This window comes from Silurus aristotelis, assembly GCF_946808225.1.
Source record: "Silurus aristotelis genome assembly, chromosome: 8".
Lineage (NCBI taxonomy): Eukaryota > Metazoa > Chordata > Actinopteri > Siluriformes > Siluridae > Silurus > Silurus aristotelis.
In genome coordinates, this window is record NC_139581.1 from 25913694 (window position 1) to 25939422 (window position 25729).

Genomic DNA, 25729 nt, shown 5'->3' on the forward strand with positions numbered 1-25729 from the left:
TAAATGTAGCTTACTAAAAGTATATGTCTGTCCCAATTTATGAATATTTTGCATCTCATCTACAATATTTTGTATTGTAGAAGCTGGAAGAAGAAACTGTCCTTGTAATTTCATATAAAATAGGCTCACATTTCTTAAATACAAATCATCAAAAATTTGAAATGAGCCCATTTCACTTACTTCAGACTCACCTGTATTTAAATGCTCTGATGTCACTTACAGTATCTCTGATGCAGAAGGCCAATGTAAATCAGTAATACTGTTAACTGAACAGTTCTTGTGCTTCCTAGACATATGAGAAGTAAAAGAGGACATGATGTGAAAAACACTTTTGCACCCTCTTACTGGACAGTAAACTACACGACCTTCCTTAATATGGTTCTTTTAGTGAGCAACAAGACTAGCCACATCCTGGCACTGATAACTACAGAGTGAAACACTACAAATCAAATCCGTATCAACCACTGCATGTGCAGTCACAGCAGCAGTAGAGTTGTTATGGCGCCGATAAAAATAGCTCTTGAATGTTCCGTATTTATTTACCTTAATAGCATTTAACTGTTCATTCCATGGTTATTTCATATTTTATAGTTTACAGTTTTTTACCGTTGCTGCTTTACAATCATTCACCTTCAAATCTACTGGCATTTATTTTATTGTTTTAGTGTACTTTACTGTTGTTTTAATTGATTTTTAATGCAGTTTTTACAAAGTAAGCATGTAAAATTAATAACATTTTCTTGTATTTACATTAACAGTATTTAACTGCTAATTAAACGGTAATTTCACATTTTAACTGCTAATTAAACGGTAATTTCACATTTTTAAAATTAAAATGTTTTTCCCGTTGCTGCTTTACAGTTTTTTATCGTTAAAACTACGAACATTTTGTGTGTAATGTGTTTTTAATTGTTTAATTGTAAAAAAAAAAAATGTATAATGAAAGTTAGTGTCACTGTGCAGTTTGGACTTCGGCAAGACTCGCTATGGCAGCATAACTACAAGGGAGAACCAGAAGGTAACACAGACATGAAGGATCTCTGGGACAAAAGACGACCCACTACACCACCGTCAACGAACCTGAGTGAACGTGTGAATGTGAGGGGACGACAGTATACAAATATCACAGTTCACCAAACATTCAATATCCATGTTCCCTCCAGATCTGTGACTTTACCTAAGAAGAAATCTACTGATTAAAGGTTTGACTAAATAAATATGTTTTCAACCTCGACTTGAACACTGAGACTGTGTCTGAGTCCCGAACACTGATTGGAAGGCTGTTCCATAACTGTGGGGCTTTATAAGAGAAAGATCTGCCCCCTGCTGTAGTTTTCATTATTTGAGGAACCAACAGATAGCCTGCACCTTTTAATCTACGTAGGCATGGAGGATCATACTGGTACAGAAGTTCACTTAGATACTGCGGTGCGAGATTGTTAAGTGCTTTATACGTCAGTAGTAGTATTTTATAATCAATGCGAGATTTGATTGGGAGCCAGTGTAGACTGATTAAAACAGGAGTGATGTGGTCATATTTCCTAGAACTAGTGAAAACTCTTGCTGCTCCATTCTGAACTAACTAAAGCTTATTTATGCACTTACTCGAACACCCAGACAGTAAAGCGTTACAGTAGTCTAATCTAGATGTTACAAAAGCATGAACTAGTTTTTCTGCATCCTGTAACGACATCATATTTCTAAATTTAGCAATATTTCTAAGGTGAAAGAAGGCGATCCTGGTGATATTGTTCACGTGAGCCTCAAAGGAAAGACTAGGGTCAATAATAACATCAAGGTCTTTGACAGCCGTACACGCTGAAACAGAAACATCATCCAGAGATGCTACGTAATCAGAAAGTTTGCTTCTAGCTGAATGTGGTCCTTGTAAAAGTACTTCCGTCTTATCTGAGTTGAGCAGAAGAAAGTTATCAAGCATCCACTGTCTAATGTCCTTTACACACTTCTCAACATTGTTAAGCTGATCTCTCTCATCTGGCTTTGCTGAAATATACAACTGTGTATCATCAGCATAGCAATGGAAGCAAATACCATGTTTATGTATAATTTTAACAAGAGGCAGCATATATAAAGAGAAAAGCAGTGGGCCTAAGACAGATCCTTGAGGAACACCAAATTTTACCTCAGAGAGTGTGGAGAACTCACCATTTAAATCAACAAACTGATAGTGATCAGTCAAATAAGACCTGAGCCAACAACGTTCTCAAGTCTAGCAAGCAGTATAGTGTTATTAATGGTGTCAAAAGCTGCACTAAGGTCGAGCAAAACAAGTAAAGAGACAAAACCCTGATCAGAGGCCAATAACAGGTCATTTACCACCTTAACTAACGCCGTCTCTGTACTATAATGAGGCCGAAATCCTGACTGATACATTTCAAAAATGTTATTCATAAGTAGATGTGAGCATAACTGCTGTCCTACAACCTTTTCTACAATTTTGGATATAAAGGGGAGATTTGATATTGGCCTGTAGTTGGACAGCTGACATGGGTCAAGGTCAGGTTTCTTAATTAGGGGTTGGATAACTGCCAGTTTGAAGGATTTAGGTACATAACCAGTGCTAATGGAAGAGTTTATTATTTTTAAAACAGGTTTAATTACCTCTGAAATTATCTGTTTGAGGAAACTTGTAGGCAAGGGATCGAGAATGCAGGTTGATGATTTTGATGAGGTAATTAATTAAATTAAGTCATTCTCATGAATAGGAGTGAAGCTTTGTAATTGATTGTCTGTTATAATTACACTGCTGTCTACAGGGTTACTTGTAAAATAATTTGGATTTATATTAACGATCTGGATTTCTTGCCTGATGTTTTTAACTTTATTGTTAAAAAAGTTCATGAAATCATTACTACCTAATGATGGTGTGCATGTTAGCGCAGTGCTTTTATTCCCTGTTAATTTTGCTACCGTGCTAAATAAAAATCTAGGATCATGCTTGTTATTGTCTATGAGGGTGGAGAAATATGCTGATCTAGCAGCACTAAGAGATTTTCTATAATTTAGGAGGCTCTCCTTCCATGCTATTTGAAATACTGTTAATTTTGTTTGACGCCATTTACGTTCTAATTTTCGAGTGGTCTGTTTTAAGATGCGCGTATGATCATTATACCACTGTGCTAATTTTTTCGCCCTGATCATTTTGGTCTTAAGGGGAGCTACATCATCTAGAGTATAACATAACGTTGATTTTAGGTATTCAGTGGCCTGGTCAAGCTCTGCGGGGTCAGACGGAGATCTATTTATTATTGTAATTTCTGGAAGATTATTGATAAAACGCGCTGCTGTAGCTGACGTGAAAGTACGCTTAACACGATAACGTGGTGAGGTAGTAATGCAATGACTGAGGCAGATTTTAAAAGAGATGAGATAATGGTCTGAAATAGCTTCAGACTGTGGAATTATGACTAAGTTTTTTATTTTCAATCCAAATGTTAACAACAAATTAAGAGTGTGTCCACCACTATGAGTGGGTCCTATAACATTCTGATTAATTCCAACTGAATCTATAATGGACACAACTGCTGCTCTTAAGGAGTCTTCCTGATTATCAAAATGAATATTAAAGTCACCAACAATTAATGCTTTGTCTAAAGAAGTAGCTAAATTTGTGATGAAATCTGCAAATTCTATCAGAAAATCAGAGTAGGGCCCTGGGGGTCTATAAATAATAATTAGTGAAATTGACTGACTGGACCTGCTTTTGGACACTAAATATTTGATGTTGGTGTAAAGAACTTCAAATGTTTTACATTTGTGTTTAGTCTTTTGTGTGACGTTTAGATTATTATTATAAATAGCTGCGACTCCACCTCCTCTGCCATTTAGACAAGGTCTGTCTGTCTGCTCCCTGGCCTTGGCTCTAGACATTTACTTGTGCTGTTCTGGTGATGATGCTTATGAATATGAGGTCCAATTTTTCACAATAACTTGTAAAAACTTGATTTGTCATATTACGTTATTTATTAACTTTTTAACAGTTTTTTATGAAATTATTCGAATGAATATGAAAATTTATATTTTACCAATTAATCTCTTCTTCTTCTTCTTCTTCTTCTTCTTCTTCTTTCGGCTGCTCCCATTAGGGGTCGCCACAGCGGATCATCCGTCTCCATACCACCCTGTCCTCTACATCTGCCTCTTTCACACCAACTGTCTTCCCTCACCACATCCATGAACCTCCTCCTTGGCCTTCCTCTTTTCCTCCTACCTGGTGGCTCCATCTTCAGCATTTTTCTACCAATATAATTCATGTCCCTTCTCTGCACATGTCCAAACCATCTCAATCTCGCCTCCCTCACCTTGTCACCAAAACATCCTACATGTGCTGTCCCTCTAATGAACTCATTTCTAATCTTGTCCATCCTCGTCACTCCCAACGAAAACCGTAAAATCTTCAGCTCTGCTACCTCCAGCTCCACCTTCTGTCTTTTACTCAATGCCACTGTCTCTAATCCATACAACATCGCAGGTCTCACCACAGTCCTATAAACTTTCCCTTTCATTCTTGCAGATACCCTACTATCACAAATCACTCCTGTCACTCTTCTCCACCCACCTCGGCATGAAACCATACTGTTGCTCACAGATGGTCACCTCTTCTCTCAGCCTGGCTTCCACTACTCTTTCCCATTTCTTCATGGTGTGACTGATCAACTTAATTCCCCTGTAGTTACTGCAGGTCTGCACATCTCCCTTATGCTTAAAGATCGGTACCAGCACACTCCTTCTCCATTCCTCAGGCATCCTCTCCCCTTCCAGAATCCTGTTAAACAATCTGGTTAAAAACTCCACTGCCATCTCTCCTAAACATCTCCACGCTTCTACCGGTATGTCATCTGGTCCAACCGACTTTCCATTCTTCATCCTCTTAATCGCTGCTCTCACTTCCTCCTTACTAATCCTATCTACATCCTGCTTCACCAACTCCACATCCTCCAACCTTCTCTCTCTCTGATTTTCCTCATTCATCAGCTGCTCAAAATATTCCCTCCACCTTCTCAACACACTCTCCTCACTAGTCAACACATTTCCCTCTCCATCCTTTATTGCTCTAACTTGCAGTACATCCTTCCCAGCTCGGTCCCTCTGCCTGGCCAATCGGTATAAATCCTTTTCTCCTTCCTTAGTGTTCAACCTCTTATACAGCTCCTCATATGCCTTTTCCTTGGCTTTCGCCACATCCCTTTTTACCTGCTGCCGCATCTCCTTGTACTCCTGCCTACTTTTCTCATCACTCTGTCGATCCCACTTCTGTTTTGCCAACCTCTTTCCCCTAATGATCTCCTGCACTTTCTCATTCCACCACCAAGTCTCCTTGTCTTGCTTTCTATTTCCAGATGTCACACCAAGTACTTTTCTAGCTGCCTCCCTCATCACTCCTGCAGTAGTTGCGCAATCATCTGGCACCTCTTCACCACCACCAAGCCCCTGTCTGATCTCTTCCCTGAACCTCACACTACACTCTTCCTCCTTCAGTTTCCACCATCTTATTCTTCTTTTAATCCTTACTTTCTTCCTCTTTTTCTTCACCTCCAAAACCATCCTACAGACCACCATCCGATGCTGTCTAGCTACACTGTCCCCCGCCAACACCTTACAGTCTCCAATCTCCTTCAGGTTGCATCTCCTACACAGAACATAATCCACCGGTGTGCACCTTCCTCCACTCTTATACGTCACCCTATGATCCTCCTTCTTCTTAAAATACGTGTTCACCACTGCCATTTCCATCGTTTTAGCAAAATCTACCACCATCTGCCCTTCCACATTCCTCTCCTTAAAACCATACCTACCCATCACTTCCTCATCACCTCTGTTCCCTTCACCTACATGCCCATTAAAGTCTGCCCCAATCACCAATCGTTCTTTCCTAGGTACACCATCTACCACTTCATCTAATTCACTCCAGAATCTTTCCTTCTCCTCCATCTCACAGCCAACTTGTGGAGCATAGGCACTGATGACATTTATCATCATCCCTTCAACTTACACCTTCACAATCATCACCCTATCAGAAACTCTCTTCACCTCCACTACACTCTTACTGTACTCTTCCTTCAGAATCACCCCTACACCATTTCTCTTCCCATCCACACCATGATAAAACAGTTTAAACCCACCTCCAATGTTCCTGGCCTTACTCCCTTTCCACTTGGTCTCCTGAACACACAGCATATCTACCTTTCTCCTCTCCATCATATCAGCTACCTCTCTCCCTTTACCCGTCATAGTACCAACATTTAAAGTACCAACCCGAACCTCTACTCTCCTACACTGCTCCTTTTCCTGCCATCTCTGTAGACGTCTTCCTCCTCTCCTTCTCCTCCTTCGGCCAACAGTAGCCCAATTTCCACTGGTACCCTGTTGGCTAACGATACCTGTGGCGGTCGTTGTTAACCCGGGCCTCGACCGATCCGGTATGAAATTCTCATTTGTGATCCGCATATTTGATTTGGCACATGTTTTACGCTGGATGCCCTTCCTAACGCAACCCTCCCCATTTACCCGGGCTTGGGACCGGCACTAAGAGTGCGCTGGCTTGTGCCCCCCTAATGGCTGGGTTATTTTACCAATTAATCTAATATTTTTATTTTAAAAAAGTTATATTTTTCTCAGACCAATGTTTTTCATGTGAGTTTTTCGCTTACATATTGCACTATATTTTTTATTAAATGATGCTTATAAATATGGAAATTCATATTTTCACAATAACTACACTTTTTTGTTTTTCATTCACTTATTGAACTTATTTTAAAGGTTTTCCAATATAATATGATTTATATTTTTACAATTACTCATATTTTTATGGTAAAGGTTAACATGTTTTTTTATGAAATTATGACTATGTAAGATATCCTTGATCACTAGTCCTAGATCAGGTTGACCCAGAAAACTCAGTTCTTGTCTATATCCTCTCTTTATACGCTTACGCTGTGAAAATACACAAACTGTTGCCTTTTGGTATGGCTAATCCACGCTTTGTTGCTTCTGCTAAATGAATAACATGACCAGATGTGGAGGTATTATCGTTATCCGTTTTTATGTTCTCACAATATGATAATATGTATCTTGTTGCCATTAGTAGTTATAGTAATTCTGCTGTATGCTTCTAGTATAACCTTTTTATATGTTTCTGTTGACCATACCCTGAACTATCCTTTTTTGTGGCATGTGTTACTTTGCTCGTACACACAGTGGTTCCTGTATTTCTGTTTTAGGCTTATCTTTTGCAGGCTCAACATAACCTTGTGGAATTGTCTCTCCTAACTTGCTCTTCTGTACACACACACACACACACACACACACACACACACACACACACACACACACACACACACACACACACACTTTGGAAGTATATCTTCATGTGTGAAACAATAAACTTCGGAACTTCTCTCTGAAAGCTGACTCGTGTGTTTCATTGAGACTTCCCCGTATACGTAGGAGAGCAGAGATCGAAAGGGAAGGCTGAATTCAGGGGTATCCTGTCCAGGGGACAGAAGGCAATCCTGCCTAAGCGACAGAGGATAAAACATTCCTTACAGTTCTTGGGGGCTTGTCCGGGATATCAGCGTTCGGGTAAGTGCTGGTTTGGTATCTTGTCATACTGTACAATGTGTAGGCACTTACCTCATATGCTGATATCCATGTTGTGCTGATTTGGTATCTTGTCATACCGTTCAATGTGTAGGCACGCACCTTGTATTCGTAAGCAAACTTGTTGTCGACGTTGTACCGCGGTGTAGTGCGCGCTGAACCATCTCTGCAGTCACAGTAACTTGAGACATCGAAAATTTTATTAAACCGCCTTATCTATCTCGATCTCTGGCCTCCAACCTTTGTATCTAACCTTTGTATCTAACATTGTCAAACAGTTGTACCTATATTGGATCATGGGTAATTCTGGAACAAAATATCCTAAACCAGATCCTGAGGAAGCCCCTCGGGACTGGATGAATCGTTGTGGTCTCACCTTTTATACTACCCCCTGGCTAGACAATTTAGCAGGGTGGACTGAACCACAACCTCAAGTTCTGACTTATCCTCGTGGTGGTACCTTTAAGTCTGAATATCTGAAGTCTGCACATTCCCAAATTCATGAAGGTTTCTAACCTCCTCTTTCAACACTTTAGGTCATGCCCTTGCTCGTTTGATTAATGCACAAGATGACACACTGCACGACACCACACATGATTGCTGCTCCGAGTCGTTCACTCTACTAGTATACGCCCTGATTTGTCTTCCACTGCTTTAGACAGGGGTGAGTCACTTTTTGTGGATGGCTCATGTTCAAAGCCATATGACGGTAAATTTCTGTGTGGTTACTCTGTCTGTTCCTTAACTGATGTCACTGTTAAAGCTTACTTTTTGCCTTTTTCTTCTGCACTGGCCGATGAACTCTTTGCCTTGACTCGTGCATGTGTCCTTTCAGAAGGAAAAGATGTCACCATCCACACTGACTCCCGATACGCCTTTGGTATTGCGCACGATTTTGGCAATTCCGGCAATCCCGTGGTTTCCGCTCGGCTGAAGGGAAATCCATTTCTCATTCGTCCTTAGTTCAGGACCTTATCACTGCTTTCTGTCTTCCTCGCACACTGGCCATCTTCAAAACAAAAGCCTATTCTTATGACAACAATGTGGAGCCAAAGGCAATTCCTTGGCTGACAGAGTGGCAAAAAGTGTGGCTCAAGCTCAGGTATTCTTCCCCTCTTTTAGCACTCCTAATAATACCTGTCTTCTTTCCTCCGCTCTCATTCCTGATTTACATTTTCCATCTGTCCAATCCTCAGCCACCCCGAATGATTCTGCCTTTTAGCAATCACACAATGCCTACGTGGCCTCCGATGGCCTTTGATACAGTGCAGATGGTCGCCTATGCCTTCCATCTCACTGTGTTCCTTTCCTCGTGGGTGAATTTCCCGGTGTTACACATCGTGCACGAAGGGGGGTGAGGGAAGATATGAACCGATTTTTTTGTATAGCTAACTTAAACTGCATGATAGACTCGATTTTATCTAGATGTCTGATCTGTGCCCGGAATAACATGACTATGAGCGCAGCAAAACACGAATGCCTCCCACTACCCACTGCTCCGTTCTCTGAATGGCAGATTGACTTCACTCACATGCCTCCCTGTGGTCCATTTAAGTATCTCCTAGTGATGGTAGACAAATTCTCAAGGTGGATTAAAGCTTTCCCTTGTCAATGAGAAAATGCTAATGTCGTCACACGTCTCCTAGCCAAAGAGATTATACCACGATATGGTGTTCCTTACGAGATTAATTCAGACAAAGGAACACCATTCACTGCAAGGGTAACGCAGGACTTATGTAAATACCTATCCCTGTCATGGCGTTTCCATATTCCCTATCACCCTCAGTCCTCCGGTATCGTAGAGAGAACTAACCGGACGCTTAAGGACAAACTGACTAAGGCCATGCAAGCTACAGGTAACAAAAAATGGGTAGACTTACTACCTGCAGTCCTTGCCAAAATGAGAATGACTCCACAAAAAGACGTCCACCTATCACCACACAAAATTATTGTTGGGCAACCATTTCCAACGCCCTGGAGAAAAGGTAAACCAGCAATAGGTACAGCTGATCTGGATGTGCACATCGCCGAGTATTTTGCTGCGCTGATTGACACACTGTCAAAACATTATGAACAGATCTCTAAATCTATACCTGTCATTTCTGTGACACCATCCCATCCCTTCCGGGTGGGAGATGCTGTTCTGATTAAATCTCTAAAACCTAGGCGATTGGGTGAATGCAAATACGAGGGGCCAGCAGAAATAGTCGCGATCACATGCACAGGTGTATTAACTTACCTTTTTCCACAGTGGATTTATGCTACCAGAATCAAGAAATGTCCCACTGGAAGTGATCCCTCTTAATTGTGTCTACATGTACCCTGCGTATAACTATTTTTCTTTATGTTACAGAAGCATAGCCTTTTGACATCCCTATAAGTTCTCTAGGAGACGTGTATCGGGTTCCTGTTCCCCTCTGTCATCATCTATCAAGGTCCAGTGACAACTTCTCAGACCTTTCTGTGCCGACTCTTCGGGCATCCTCACAACTGCAGGCCATGTCAAGGAAAGCTGCGAGGAACGGAACAACAACCTCTCATCAATCAAGGGAAGTAACACAACCAGTGACCGGTATGGTTGTCTTTCTCGTCAGTCTTGGGGCTGGGATACCCGCCCAGGCTCACCCACACGACAACACCTTCTGGCAACACGTCAACTGGACGGCTCATCAGCACACAGCAGGTCCATGATACGCGTGTCAGCACCGTACATTTCTTTGATAATCCCGACTGTCATTGTTTTCCTGATACTATGCATAATTGGACCATGTATTTTTCAATGTATCCAGCGATCATTCACCCGTATGCTTTCTGGTTATCAATCTGTCCCTCGTGTTTCTGATTATTATCCTACTCCTATGCGACATGTCTGTTAGTTTAAGTTGTGATTTATCCATTCTTATTTATCATGGATAATCCTCTCATGGCTTCCTCTCATCCCTTTCCTCAACCATGGACCTCCTTTGCCCCTTGACTACAAAACCCAAGAAGACTTCTTGTCCCACACCGTTGCTGTCGGAGGTTTTGCACAGCAATCGACGAGAACTCAGATCTGCAGAGAGGAAGTGGAAAAAAATCACAACTCGATGTAAACCTCGCATCTTACCGCGCACTCCTGACCAAATTTTCTATGGAGGTGACTTCTGCTAAAACTGCCTTCTACAAGGAAAAGCTTGAGGCCTCTGCACAAGATCCTCGTAAATGATGAGAAGATTAAGAAAATCTGCCAGACCTTCACTTCCTCCCCAACAATGACTACACAACACAGCCGACAATTTACTATGTCTCTGTCAAGCTTCTCAACCTTAACAGAAGATGAGATACTGCAAGTCATCCAATCTTGCAATCCCACCACCTGTCCTCTGGATCCAATCCCTTCAACTATGCTTCAGACCATCACACATGAGCTCCTGCCCTTCATCTCCACAATCATCAACGGGTCAATAACATCTGGCTATGTACCAACTACCTTCAAGCAAGCATGGGTCGTTCCTATCTTGAAGAAGCCTGCTCTGGATCCATCAGACATCAACAACTACAGACATTAACAACTACAGGTATCACTTCTCTCCTTTCTTTCTAAATCTCTGGAACGCACTGTTTTTAACCAACTGTCTGTCTATCTCTCACAGAACAACCTCCATGACAATAACCAGTCTGGGTTCAAAGCAGCACATTCCACAGAGACAGCCCATTTGACTGTTTCTGAGAAACTGCATGCTGCTCGGTCAGCCAAGCTGTCATCTGTATTTATCTTCCTGGACCTTTCAGCAGCATTTGACACATTCAACCACAAGACACTTTTGTCAACCCTCAAGAGCCTCGGTATCCGCGGAACAGCATGGGAATGGTTTGCTTCCTACCTGGAAGGTCGCTCATACCAGGTAACATGGAGTGGATCCACATCTGCCCCAAGCAGATTCACCACTGGTGTCCCACAAGGCTCGGTACTTGGTCCCCTCCTTTTCTCCCTCTATACCCACTCCATTGGTGAAGTCACCCTGGGTAAAGGTGCTCAATGACAGGTAGTTGGGGGCCAGTGATGCGTTTTTCTTTGCAGTTTTGATCACCCTTTGCAGGGCTTTACATTCACACACAAAGGATCCTCCATACCATACAGTGATGGAAATGGTCAGGATGCTCTCAATGATGCAACGATAAAAACATGTTAGAATCTGTGAGGACAGATGTTATTTATTAAGACTCCTCAAGAAGAACAGGTGCTGTTGTGCCTCCCCAACCAGAACTAAAGTGTTCTGGTGCTAGGAGAGATCCTTAGAGATGTGAACTCCCAAGCACTTAAAGCTGGAGACTCTCTCTACCACAGTTCCATTGATGTACACTGGGGAGTGTCTTCTGCTGTTAGATTTCCAAAAATCCAAAATGAGCTCTTTAGTCTTCATTGCAGCAAGTGGATATTTTGTTTTTAAAGTTGATGTGTTAGTAGCAGGAAAAATGGTCAAGTTTGTTCAGAGTCAAATTATGATGGCTAGCCGACCAGGGTATCATTGATGCACGTGGAGAGCGAAGGCTGGTCCGTGTGGTCCGATTCAACAGAAAAACTACTGTTGCTTAAATTGCTGAAGAAGTTAATGCTGTCAATGCTTGATAGGTCAGGACTGTTTTGGCAGCAAAAGGGGGACCAACACAATATTAGGTAGGTGCTCATAATTACAGTTTTTCTCAGTCACTTTGGAGCATTTCTCAGATCAGAAATGAAATTCTCAAAACTACTTGTTCAACCTCCACATCATTTAGTCATTTGTGCTAATCATACGAACATTTCTCGTTACTTTGATCAAATTGCGAATGCTTTTGTACATTATTTAATCGATTGTGTACAAGTGCCTGCTGTTTCCTACATTATCAGTTGTTTATGTCATGTTGATCAAAATGTATTATACTGGTTTCACCTAAATGGTTTCAACCCCCAAAACATTTAGGCATCAGTTCATTGCATATGTCATTTAGTGCAAAATAGTTAAAGCAGTTGTCAAAATTTGTCAAGCTCTTCTTCTTCACAGTTCTATTAAACTTTTTTGGTAAATGTGTCTTGAATTGATGGATTGTGCAGATGAACCTTGAATGTCACTAATGAAGAGGCGTGTTCACTTTCAGATCAACCAATAATCAACTAGTTCTCTAAAATAGGTCAAAGCTAAATCTCGTGAACTGTTACTGAATTTTAATTTGTGTCTTTTTATTTTCTATCACAATGACATTATATTGTAATTTTTTAGTCAGTCCACTGGTAAAGAAAAATTAAAAAGTGTGAATCCTCTTACAATCAATATCCCACATACAGTAATGTGTAAATTTGTGCTGTTGAAATTCATAGTTGCCAATTCAGCCTCGTGCATTTTCAATACTTCCAAAAGATAGATTACATCAAGAAATACTAAAATAAAGCATTGTCATATTGAAAAAATTGTTCGTAAACAATGATAAAAGGACTTGGTATTTTGATGGCAATGATATGTTCATTGACACAAATACTTACTTTTAAAAGAAGTACTAAGGATTTTGAGCAGAAAACAGGCTTTTGCAAGAAATCCAATGTATTGCGCTGTTTGTTCACATTGTTTTGAGAATGCACTTACTGATTTACAAATCTTAAGGATGATTCGAGAAATGCTCCAAAGCAACTGAGAAAAACTGTAATGGTAGAGCCAACACAAAAACACCCGAGAAAGTGGGATAAGCCGGCAAACAGCAGTCTTTAAGAAATATCCACGGTGATGGATGGAGAGAGCGCAGTGACGGAGAAGCGGCAGTAATCCGAGGTGCGTTGGGGAAGGAACCAGCCACCATGGAGAGAACGAGGGGTAGAGAAGGAGCGTAGCGGGAGACGCGGACGCGAAGAGACACACCACCATGAACCTGCACAGATGCACATGCACATACAAGAACCGGAACTGGACGGTGCCTTCGGTGCCGACTGGAGGTTGGAGGACGTCCCCGGTGGAGTCGGGAGGCCTGACGTCGCCATCAGAGCGACCTGGAGGACCTTCCGTGAATCTGTGGGGCGAGACGTCGCCGTTGGAGGAGCTCGGGAGCGAGACGTCGCCGTGGGAGGAGCTCGGGAGCGTCACTTCGCCTTCTGCAGGACTGTGGGGCGAGCCGTCACCTTCACAGAGACTGTGGGGCGAGCCGTCGCCTTCGGTGGAGCCCGGGGGCAGCGGTTAGACGTCCCTTTCGCAGTCCTGGAGCCGAGGTGAGTGCACAGGGAAACCTCTGGGTGAAGGGGCGCTCTTGGGGACCCTTGGGAGCAGATCGGAGCCTGCTGGGCAGCCTGGGAGTGGAGAGAAGCTTGCCTGGAGATCCTCTTGAGGGAACTGAAGCAGAGCTGAGCCCTCTTGAGGGACCTGGAGCGAGGAGGGGCTCCCTTGAGGAGCCTGGAGCGGGGCGGAGCTCTCTGCGGAGACCAGGAGCGGAGCCGAGCTCTCTGCGGAGACCAGGAGCGGAGCCGAGCTCTCTGCGGAGACCAGGAGCGGAGCCGAGCTCTCTGCGGAGACCAGGAGCGGAGCCGAGCTTTCCGGGAGGTCCTGGGGCGGAGCCGCGGTCTCCGGGAGGTCCTGGGATGGAGCGGAGCTCTCCTGGAGGTCCTGGGACGGGACCATGCTGTCCTGAAGTTCCTGGGACTTTTGTCCTCTGATAGTAAGTTTAGTAGAGTTTCTGTATGTTTCTGACTCTTATCGATGATCATCAGGAGTGCTACTCTGACCAGATCTTGATCTTGCACCATTAAAAAGTAAAAACTGTGGTGCGCTGTTAGGATTTTATTTGTACCAGTAAAGCCAAATGTATTCATTACTTGTCTCATATGAACATTTCAGAGTAACAGTTTCTGTTTCCTTCCCATTGGCATCTTCATCTGTTGGCCCAATTTAAACTGCCTGCTGTAAAGAAGAAAATAATAAAGAAATCAATCTATGAAGTAGTTTTGTAAGCACACTAAAACAAATAATTTCTAATAATAAGAAATACATAGTTTTAAGCTTCAAACATAAATATGAAAAAGTACACTGAATTTACAGATGAATATGAATTACCTGTAGCTACTGTAAGAATCAGTGTTGTGTATCTCACTATGTACAGTAAGTTGTAGAGTTGAGTCATTTCTGATCACAGCGCTGTGAGGATTCTGTATAATAGTGCTGTATGTGCTGAACTTTACACATGAGGAAACACGTCTCTAGAAGACCACACCCAGGAAGTGCTGCTGTTGTAGTATAACTTTGTACAGATCATCACTTCACAGAATCAGTCCCAGTGAACTGAGTCTCCAATACACACACAACTATTCCACTGTTGCGGATCAACACACTGCATCTTTTGCACTATGCTGCATGTATATCTTTTGGATATGTTGTGTCTCATTATTTACCAAACATACTGTACATAAGCCTCCGCACACTTTGGTATATTATTTACTTTATTCAATAATGTTTGTATTTATGTGTGTAGAATAGAATTTTGGCTCAATAATATATGTGACTATGATCAGAAACCATCTCACAATTTACATATACAGAACTATAAATTAAATATCAGACAGAAGCACTTGACTTCTAAAACAAAACAAAAAACTTACTAAACAAAAAAAGTACAGATATCTGCTCTGGACTTACAGAAAAACTCATCACTTATACAGCTTTAAACAGCGTCTCTTCTCCTTTGCTTTTCCCTGAACTCAGGCTTCTTGATACAGAAGGTATATTTCTTTTGTAATATTTAATTCGAATTTTAGTTCTGTGAAATCAAGCTGACAGTGTGTAGATTACAGCTGAGGCTCGATACTAATATAAACCAGAGTAGGAGTTTGGATAACACATAAACATTGTGTATGACAGAAGAGCAGGTGTACTTGTTTATTACCATGAACTTTAGCACTCGTTCTTGGTGGGTTGTTGGGACGTAAAGCTCCACTTTCATAAATATAAAGAATGAATTTAGGATTAGATTTTGGATCTTGTTTGTACCACTGCAGATTCTGTACAGAACCACTAAAGTCTTTGTAGCTGCAGGACAGAGTAACATTATCACCTTCATCTACGACTTTATGAGTGAGAAGTGGCTCTATTGAATCTGCCATGGAGTCACCTGTCATAAAGATGAAAACATTTAATGATTATATAATCCATTATTATATAACTGCAGAATCACAGAATAATTAATCACAAATTATGCAATAGATTTTTGAAACAACAAAATAATCTGAATTAATCTCACCTAATAAAAACCACAGACACATGAAAATGATAGTGAACATGATAAATGCTCTTAGCTGAATGTATCTATACTGTACTTTCTGCACTCTGTAGCATCATAAATGTTCATGAAGCTCCACCTAACAGCATCACATGACCAAGTCACCAATGTTACTGACAGATTGTTGTTGACAAAAATTATAATTAGCTGATTAAATTATTAAATATTGAAATTTTCTGTTATATTTGTTTTTATAAGTGGTGTCGCTGCATTGGGGGCTTCAGCCTCATCATAAATTGCTGTGAATAAGTATGTAAGTAATAATAAGTGAATAAGTAAGTCATTGTAAATTTTTTTTAAAGGTCATTATTACTATTTTTATTAAAGAATATGATAAATTATTCATACATTACTGTCATGAATGAATTTATTCATTCTGTAAAAACAAATCATGTTTATTAAATACAATAACCTTTTTCTAAGTATTTTACAGTGCAGAATGTGGGAGGTTTGCTGGGTTCAGTGAAGGTTGCAGTGGTATTCACTTGTGTGAGTGTGTGTATGTGTGTTGTTGTGCAAAGTATATTCATAATCAAAGAGCTCAACATTGCTGACAGATGTGGCAGGATCCTGGTACATGTCTGACAATAAGATAAGTGACTGCACCATCTTGTGGAGAAAGACTTTTAAACAGGATTAAAAACAATTGTACAAACAATTTATTTTAATTTAAAATTAATACTGAGTTTAAAAGGTTTTTCATTATTGACTCTTCAACCAGTAATCATTAAATGGATAAGTAAAAATATGATTGCTGGTTTTAAATGCAAACTGGAACTTGTCTGGGAGCTAAAAATAGTATTTAATTTAAACATGTAAACAGCTTCATCTCCTGAGAGAAAATCATTTCTGTCTTCACTTTTGACTGTCACTGTAACTGTGGGCTTCATGGTGCAGTAGTACAGAGCAAAGTCTGACACAGGAAAGTTCTCCACATCTACTTTCTGTTTATAAAGTTTGATGGATATTGTTTAAGTTGATCAGTAGATATAAATGTGCAGTCATGTCAATTCTGGCATCAGGTTGAGAAATAATTCATTAATTATAGTATTTAATTAAATCCAGTACTGAGTGATTATAATACAGTTTAGAGTGTGCTGTTAATGAAGACTTTATGGTGATGAACATTTTGAAAGGATGATTTGAATGTTTTTATCTGCCGTCATCTTTTCCTATGCGAAGGTGTAAATTTAATTTAATTAAATGTAATATTTTTAGAGCGCTTTTGAAAAAAAAAACATTGTTTCGAAACAGATTTACAGAAATCTGTAGAGTTACAAGCAGTAAATCATAAGAGAAACCAGACCCAAAATCAAAACAGCAAACAGATGGATATCAATGTTTTTACATTTTATATATATTCAAAATACCTGAAATGTAAGAAATGTTCATCTTGTGTGATGTTGAATGCAGTGTTTGAAATACGTATTAAAGTAGTTGATTTCATTCATGATTTTAGTGATGTATATAAATTACATGGTGGTGGAGGATCTGGGAGACTGTCTGAGGGAAGAAGCTGTTACAGACTCTGGCAGAGGCCCAGATGTTCTGATTATTTCTGCTAGATAGCGGTGGAGTAAAGAGTCTGGTAGAAGGAAGGAGGGGAAAATCTATTAAGCTGGTGGCTTTCAAATGTACATTGTCAAGCACAGATCTCAAAGAACAGTGAAAAAAAAAAATAGTAAAACTGTTAAAAGTCAGTAAAAAATAAATATTCACCATTTATACATGAATTTCTTGTCACATTTCTACTTTTCAGAGACCTTCAGGCTGTTAGGTGAAGACATGTCCCAAAAGAATAAAAATTTTAAATGATTAGAGAAAGAAATGTTTTCTTCCTGATAGCATGTAAATGACTGAATATAATCATTAAAACTGCTTCCCATAAGGCAAAACTGTGTAAAAGTTTTTGTACAGAGCAGCTGAATTTTCTGTCACTGTGGGCACCAGAGCACAGTAGTATAGATCAGAGTCTGATACAGCAGCAGAGGAGATGATCAGATCCACTTGTTTATTATCACCATCATCAACTTAAGCATCCATTCTTGTTAAGACTTTGTAAATTATAGTTCCAGTTTGCATAATATTCAGAAGAAACTCAGGATTAGATTTTGGATGATGTCCATACCAGTGCAGGTTGTTTCCTGTAGAAGAGCTTGTTGGTTTGTATCTGCAGGACAGAGTAACACCTTCATCTACAGCTTTATGAGTGAAAAGTGGCTATATTGAATCTGCCATGGAGTCACCTGTCATAGAGAAGAGATCATAATGTTTTCTTGTAATAATCAAACCAGATTTACATTTAACATGACTTTTTCTCATCACTACACATTATTTCATCACTACTTCAAAAAGATATTTCTGCATTTAAAAAGTCAATGTATAACTCACCTAGTGAAAGCCACAGACACATGAATATAACAGTGAACATCATCAATGGTTTTAGCTGAATGAAAATATTCTTTCTGTACTTGTATGTTATGTTCACTGTATTAACTGTTAATAACATAAAGGTTCATGAAGCTCCACCCCACAGCATCACATGATGGTGTCACATGTGTCACTGTCAGATTTCTGAAGCATCCAGACATTCAGCCTCACATAGGAAATCTGTCCTGAGCACATTAAAAATATATATTGTTATTCAAGAATGACATTGCAATGTATTTTGATTCAGTAGTTTCTCTACATTATGGCACCACCAGGCATCATTATGTGTAGCAAAGAATTGATTTTTTTTACTGTTAATATTATTTTTTTTTTAATTTTTGATTGTATGTGACTGAGGTGATATAAGGAGAAAAACAGGTGGTTTTGTATGTCACTGAGCTGTCAGGCCTTAAAGGGGAGTTGAGTAAAATTATTGGATCTGATTCCATTATTGTTGGTTGTCATTTAAACATGAACATTGTGTACACAAGTAAATTTAGAAGTGTTTAGGGTCCAATACAACAGAATCTCATCCTATTTCATTTATTGCATCATTATGTGCTTTTCCATGCAGGAGACAAACAATATTACAGAGAATATTAAGAAATTCATTATCAAAGTCATCAGTATCTCTGAAGGATGTGAACAGGGTTGTATGAAACTCTAGTATTTGGCCCACAATAAGATAACTGATAACACCCTCAGGTTTACTAATAAATATTTACTTCACATACAGGTGTGTGGTCAAACTACAATAATTATACATTTAATCAGCATTTTTTAGTCATAACTGCATGAAGTCTGGAATACAGAAGCATCACCAGACCCTTGTTATCTCACTGATTAGGTTTATACTGTAGCTTTCTTGAATTTAATTCAAGTCACTTTTATTTGTAAAGAGCTTTTAGCAATTGACATTGTCACCAAACAGTTTTACATAAAAATATCAACATATAAATAATGTAAAAATTTTATAATATATCTACATTTTAAATGCGTAAATGAATCCGTTTTGAACAAAAGTTGTTTTATAATACATTTTATATGTTTTCCAGCAATCACATGGCAGTAGTTGGACTAAAGTTAGTCTAAACTGCTACTAGGTCAGAATCACTTTATGTGGCAACTGAAAATGAATGGATGAATAGATGAATTTTTACCACCAAGAATTAATAACTGATCCTCCGCACGTTTGATTTGGTACATGTTTTTATGCTGGATGCCCTTCCTAACGCAACCCTTCCCATTTATCCGGGCTTGGGACCAGCACTGAAAGTGGCTGGGGTTGGTTCTCTGATCGGGGATCGAACCTGGGCCGCAGTGGTGATTAGTAACATTACTAATTACTAAATTAGTGCATTAAAGAGCTGCAAATGATTGAACTTTAATAGTTTATTTGCCTTAGTGTAATAAAACTGTGTAGAGGTTTTTGTACAAGTGCAGCTGGATTTAGTGTCACTGTGGACACCAGAGCACAGTAGTATAGATCAGAGTCTAATACAGCAGCAGAGGAGATGATCAGATCCACTTGTTTATTATTTTTATCCAGTTCAGCATCCAGACGTGGTGGCATGGGGTTAGTTTTTCCTCCAAATAGATCGATGTAAAGAAGGAACACAGGTTTAGATTTTGGATGTTGTCTGCAGGATGGTGTTTGTTGCACTTGTTTCATATTTGCAGGACAGAGTAACATCATCACCTTCATCTGCAGCTTTATGAGTGAAAAGTGGCTTTACTGAATCTGCCATGGAGTCACCTGTCATAGAGAAGAGAACATATGTTTTAAGCTTTTACTTAATCAAACCGAAAACTATATAAGTCTCACTTAAACACACACACACACACACACACACACACACACACACACACACACACACACACACACACACACACACACACACACACACACATACACACACACATACACACACACTGATAAATCACTATTAATGTTTCTGAGTAACAAAAAGTCAGTGTATAACTCACCTAGTGAAAGCCACAGACACATGAATATAACAGTGAACATGATGAAGGCTCTTAGTTCAGTGAAAAGTTCTGTAAATTAATCTGCTATTCTAAAGGTTCCTGAAGCTCCACCCCACAGCATCACATCACAGAGTCACCAATGTTACTGACAGATTGTTGTTTATCTGTCAGTATATACAAACTGAAAGCAGAAAAATATGTAATTATGAAAACTTTTATCCTGTTATTATATTTGACCCTTATATAAGCCGCACCCACTGAATTTAACAAATATTTTTATTTTTAACATAAATAAGCTGCACCTGTCTATAAGCCGCAGGTGTCTACACTAATGTACGTTACACAGGCTTTAACGAAAGACACGTTACACACGGTGTAACGTTTTTTTTACTCCCGATGCCGTGCAGCTCATAACACAGGTGAGGTGCGTTTTTTCGTTTCCGTTCGGAAATTTCATTGGTCTAATGTTATGTCGCTCAATTTTTTGGCTTGAAGTTTGAGAAACCGGGAAAAACCCAGGAAAAATTCAGAAATTAGCTGCTTCGTTGTTTAAGCCGCAGGGTTCAAAGCGTAGGAAAAAAGTAGCGGCTTATAGTCCGAAGAATACGGTAAAATTATAATAAATATATTTCAATTACGCTGTAATACTAATACAAATATTGTTTATTACATATAATAATATTTTTTTTACTTTTTTTAATAATGTTTGCATTAATGTGTGTAGGATAGAATTTCGGATCAATATATATATATATATATATATATATATATATATATATATATATATATATATATATATATATATATATATATATATATATATATATATGACTTTGATCAGAAAACAAAGGCATATTTCACAATTTATATATTCAGAAATATAAATTAAATATCAGACAGAAACACTAGACTTACAGAAAAACTATTATTCATACATCTTTAAACTTTTAGATTTTAATTTCTTATTTTCTCATTTTGTTTTCCTGTTTTGCGCTTAATATTTTCTTTTCCCTGAGCTCAGTCTTCTTGATACAAAAGGTATATTGCTTTTGTAAAGAAATTATATTTAGTGAGAATTTTAGTTCTGTGAAATCAAGCTGACAGTGTGTAGATTACAGCTGAGGCTCGTTACTAAGAAAAAACAGATCAGGAGTTCGGATAACACAAACATTGTGTATGACAGAAAAGGTGTAGTCGATATCATGGAAGTGAATGTAAACATGTAAACAGCTCTATCTAGTGAGAAAAACATGAATCTGCTGCAGTCATGTGTAGTGCTTTTTGTACAGTGGAGTTGGGTTTCCTGTCACTGTGGGCCTCAGAGCGCAGAAGTACAGTGCAGAGTCTGATACAACAGCAGAGGAGATGTGCAGATCCACTTTCTTTTCCTCTGTTTTAGTATTTGTGATGGAAAATTGAGGATGAGGAGGTTGAGCCTCTGTGACAAATCCACTAAATTCATCAATCATCAGCAGAAACTCTGGTCTTGATCCAGGTTTTTGTTGATACCAGTGGAGTTTGTAAACTGTTCCAGTATATGTACAGGACAGTGTGATGTTGCTGCCTTCAGTTGAAAATACATGGGTTTGGTCTGGTTTAATGCTGATGTCAGCAGCTTCTGATATAAAACATTACAAGGCAATAACTTACATTGAAATTGTGCTTCTTCTGGATAATAAAATAAAAAAATAAGGTGTAATGTATACAACTTACCAATATCAGCAACAGTGAGGAAAAGCAAGAAGAGGAATAACATTGTGATACTAATGGTTTAGTTCAGACCTCCAGATTTAGAATAAATAACAGCGATGTTTATTTAAATTTTTCCATCTTAAGCTTCACCTTTTTTCTGCATGTTAATGCATATTCATAATAACTGTGAATGTATCCGCCCCCCCTCCATGATAAAGTCTCTCATGATAAACCCCCTGTGGCCATGACTGGGGCTTTTGGGAGGAACCCTGATGCTGCTGCAGAACAACCCACAGGAGACAAAGCAGAAGAGACAGAAGTTACTGTGGTTCCATTTGCAGGTAGCACGGGCAGAGGAAACACAGAACAGCTGTGCAGCTGATGTAAAGTAAACACAGATGTAGGCACTGAGATGGAAGCAAGAAAGAAAGGCAATAAGGAGGTCAAAAAAATGTTGGTCACAGTGTAATAATGAGTTGAATGTGATTTACACAGATGCAGAGATCAGTCAGGTTTTAAAACATACTACAATTCAACAATGAGGCATATTATTTTATTGGGATTTTATGATAAAAAAAAAGAATAGGCATTTAACGTTTCTTAAATAAAATGTGTTGTTTTGTGTAAGAAAATAGCACAAATTTCAACTTCACTGATACAAGAAGAAACTTATTAAATGTTTGCAGGTCACTGGACATATATAATATAATATATTTCTGAGGATGAAAATTAATGTATAGAATATAAAATAAATATATATATTCATCGTTCTTTAGTTTTATTCTCTACTTCTTTTTTTCAGTTAAAAATGCTTCCACATTTTTGTGTGTGTGTCTGTGGTTAACTGATATCAAGTGGGTAAAGGAAATATCTGTCATCGTCTGTGGTTTTTTACACACTTTAGGTTTTTGTACAGCCTTTCAGTGACTCTGTATTACTGTGTGTCATAATCAAGAGCACAGTAATAAAGTGCAGAATCTGAGATCTGTAAATTGTTGATAGTAAGTTTAGTGGAGTTTGAGGTGGTTTGTGCCTTGAATCGAGATCCACTTTTATTGAACTCTTCAGAAATTACTCGTTTTGCACCTTTAAGCAATACAAACTGTGGTCTGCTGTTAGGATATTGTTTGTGCCAGGGAAGCCAAATACGATCACTGCTGGTCTCATATGAACATTCCAGAGTAACAGTGTTTGATTCTTTTCCCACAGTGTTGGCATCTTCATCCATCGGCCCAATTTTATCTGCAAGACTGCCTGCTGTAAAGAACAAAATTTAATTAAATAAAGACATAAAATAAATAATTAAAAGTTTTTTTTAAACATACTGTATCCAAACCTTTAATTCAATTTTGTTTTAGATAATACAAATAATAATTTAATGAATATAAATGACCTGTAACTACAGTGAGAATCAGTGGTGTGTATCTCACTATGTACAGTAAGGTGTAGAGTCGAGTCATTTTTGAACACAGCTCTGTGAGGATTCTGTATAATAGTGCTGTATGTGCTGAACTTTACACATGAGGGAACACGTCTCTAGAAGACCACACCCAGAAAGTGCTGCTGTTGTAGTATAACTTTGTACAGATCATCACTTCACAGTATCTGTGGTCAAGGTCGATGCCTCCTCAACTGGCGTAGGGGCTGCCCTCTCTTAATGGTCTGGTTCCCCTCCTCGGCTCCACCCGTGCACTTTCTACTCCCATAAGCTCTCCACGGCCGAGCAGAACTACGACAACCGGGAGCTTCTGGCGATAAAGCTCGCCCTGGAGGAATAGAGACACTGGTTGGAGGGCGCCGAACACCCGTTCACTGTAATTACTGACCACAAGAATCTCCAATACCTGCGAGAGGTTTGGAGACTAAACCCCAGGCAGGGCCGTTGGGCTCTTTCTTTACCCGGTTTCGGTTTCATGTCACCCACTGGGCCGGGGCACAGAATGGAAAGGCTGATGCTCTCTCCCGCTTGTTTGGGCCGGAGGAACCCTGCGATCCTGACCCCATCCTTCCACCCTCACTCATCGTGGGGCCTATTGTATGGGAGATCGACGAGGAGATCCGCACAGCCTCGCTCCGGGAACCTGCCCCTGAAGGTTGTCCGGAAGGACGGGTGTTCGTCCCCACCACCTGTCAGCGTGGTCTCATTCAGTTGGTCCACGAGGGGCTGGGCACAGGCCACCCAGGCAAGAAGTGCACGGTTCAGCTTGTCCAAGCGCGATACTTGTGGCCGGGTATGACAAGGGACATCACCCGCTTCGTCCAGGGATGTACCACCTGCGCTATGTCTAAGGTCCCACGTCACCTGCATGTGGGCAAGCTAGTGCTGCTCCTGATCCCTCAGCGCCCCTGGTCCACTTGAGTGTCGACTTCGTGACCGACCTACCACGGTCAGAGGGCAACACGTGCATCCTAGTGGTGGTGGATCGTTTCTCCAAGGGATTCCGCTTCATCCCTCTGAAGGGTCTGCCCACCGCCCTTTTAAAACAAAAGAGTCGAGTCATTTCTGAACACAGCTCTGTGAGGATTCTGTATAATAGTGCTGTATGTGCTGAACTTTACACATGAGGGAACACGTCTCTAGAAGACCACACCCAGGAAGTGCTGCTGTTGTAGTATAACTTTGTACAGATCATCACTTCACAGTATCTGTCACAGCGAACTAAATCTCCAATACAACTATTCTACTATTGCTGGTTAACACACTGCATCTGACTCACACTGCATCTGACACCGCCCTTGAAACAGCCGAGGCCCTGTTCCACCACGTTTTCCATACCTTTGGCCTTCCGGAGGAGATTGTCTTGGACAGGGGGCCTCAGTTCACTTGCCGTGTCTGTAAGGCTTTCTTTCAGCTCCTGGGGGTATCGGTCAACCTCTCCTCTGGCTACCATCCTCAGTCCAACGGTCAAGCGGAGCGGAAGAAGTTAAGCCCTCGGTTCATCGGGCCCTTTAGGGTTGCCAGGCGGATCAACGACGTGTCCTACCGGTTGGATTTGCCGCAGAGGTATTATATCCACCCGGCTTTTCATGTGTCCCTGTTGAAGCCTTATGTCTCGTCTGTCTCTCACCCTCCAGGTGGCCCCGCCGTGCCCGTCCAGCCGGAGGTCGTAGATCAGCCAGGGGTCTATGCGGTCCGGGAGGTGTTGGATTCCCGACGGCGCGGGGGTCGCCTCGAGTACTTGGTGGACTGGGAGGGATACGGCCCGGAAAAGCGTTCTTGGGTGGCCAGGCAGGACATGCTGGACCCGGCACTGCTGGAAGAGTTCCACGCCGCTCACCTGTGTCGCACGGCGCCCCGGGCTAGGGGTCAGCCTCGTCGCAGAGTCAGGGCGTCTGTTGCCACCCCTGGGGGAGGGGGTGGTGTCAGGGAGCACCCTGCGTCTTCACCCGCACCAGCCCTGCCCGCAAGGAGTTGCTCGCCTGATTATTAACACGGTGCACCTGATCTCCATTAACCACACACACATATAAGCAGCACATGTTCACCCACACGTTGTCCGTTATTGTTTTTCCACAAGCTCCGCTGTCTGCACTGTTTCTCTCTGCTGCTGCCAGCACCGCGCTTTCCCCAGCGCGGTCTTGTGGATTACATTACACGAACTGCCATATTTGTTCACAGGAATATACAGCTTTGCTGCCGGTGTGTGTATTTCCTGCTTTGCTCATTAAAGACTTTGTGTGCGCATACTTCGGCTTCCGCCTTATTCTCCGCATCACACCACTGTAGCCT

At 40.6% G+C, this 25729-nt stretch overlaps 1 long non-coding RNA gene across 1 annotated transcript; it reads right to left on the reverse strand.

Moving 5' to 3' along the window:
- Positions 1–23022: 23022 nt before the first annotated feature.
- LOC310730294 lies at positions 23023–23560 on the reverse strand. Its single transcript, XR_014534793.1, has 2 exons — positions 23393–23560; positions 23023–23256 (listed from the first exon to the last, which is right to left on the reverse strand). It is a non-coding gene; the product is annotated as an uncharacterized lncRNA (long non-coding RNA).
- Positions 23561–25729: the final 2169 nt, after the last annotated feature.